Below are 1,543 nucleotides of genomic sequence, written 5' to 3' on the forward strand. Positions count from 1 at the left end.
CTTTCCATAGGGGTTGAACAAGTAAGCAGCCCCAAGAGCAGTGGATGAGTGTTCCCCTTTCCCCACATCCTTTCCAACATTTGGTATCCATTGTTCTCTTGATCATAGCCAGTCTGACCAGTGTAAAATGAACTCTTAAAGTGGTTTTAATTTGCATATGCCTAATTACTAGTGATGTTGAACATCTTTTAAGATGCTTCCTAGACATTGTTACTTCTTCTTTTGAGAATTCTCTGTTAAGTTCCTTAGCCCATCTTTTAGTTGGGTTACTTCCTGTCTTGATTCTCTGGTTTTTTAATTCATTATATATTATAGATTTTTAAACTCTGTCAGATGGGTCGCTGGTGAAGATTTTCTCCCATTCTGAGGGTTTTTTCTTCACTTCCCTGGTTGCCTCCTTTAATGTGCAGAAGCTTTTTAGTTTAATAAGGTACCATTTGTTGATTCTTGACCTTGATTCCTGAGCAACTGATGTCTTGTTTAGAAAATCCTTTCCTATAGCTATATCTTGTAGGTTTTTCCCAATGATTTCTTCTAACAGTTTCAGAGTTTTAGGCTTTACATTGAGTTCTTTGATCCATTTGAAATACACTTTTGTTCAAGGTGAAATATAGGGGTTTAGTTTCATTCTTCTACAGGTGGAGATCCAGTTTTGCCAGCACCATTTGCTGAACATGCTGTCTCTCCTCCAGTGAATATTCTTGGCCCCTTTGTCAAATATCTGGAGGCTGAAATTGTGTTTACTCATATTTGGCTCTTCAATTTTGTTCCACTGATCCATGGGTTTATTTTTTTGCCAGTTCCATGTTCTTTTTATGACTATAGCTCTGTAATACAGCTTAAAATCTGGTATAGTAATCCCCCAAGCATTGCTCTTAGTGCTCAGGTTTGCTTTGGCTATCTGAGTACTTTTGTGCTTCCATATGAGTCTTAGGATGATTTTTTCCAATTCTATGAAAAATGTCATTGGAATTTTGATTGGCAGAGAACTGAATCTATAAATGGCTTTTGGAAGGATGGTCATTTTCATAATATTATTTGTTCCAATCCATGAGCATGGGAGGTCCTTCCATCTTCTGATGTCTTCCTCAATCTCTTTCTTTAAAGATCTAAAATTTTCATTGTAGCACTCTTTAATGTCTTTGGTCAGGCTTATTCCAAGTTATTTTTTACAGCTATTGTGAAAAGGAGTGTTTCCATGTACTCTTTCTCTGATTGCTTGTTATAGGTATATAGAAAGGCTAAGGACTATTGTAGATTAAGTTTATAACTTGCTACTTTACTGAACATGTTAATAATTAAAAAGGCTACAGAGCTGGGTGTGGTGGCACACACCTTTAATCCCAGCACTGGGGAGGCAGAGTGAGGCAGATCTCTGTGAGTTCAAGGCCAGCCTGGTCTACATAGTGAGTTCCAGGACAGCTGGGGTTACAGGGAGACCCTGTCTCAAAAAGACCAAAAAAAAATGCTACAGACTTTTGTAACCTGCCACTTTACTGAACATGGTAGTAATTTCTAGGAGTTTTCTGGTGGTATTTTTGGC

The sequence above is a fragment of the Nannospalax galili genome, unplaced genomic scaffold (assembly GCF_000622305.1).
Source record: "Nannospalax galili isolate Female #2095 unplaced genomic scaffold, S.galili_v1.0 scaffold663, whole genome shotgun sequence".
Taxonomy (NCBI): Eukaryota; Metazoa; Chordata; class Mammalia; order Rodentia; family Spalacidae; genus Nannospalax; species Nannospalax galili.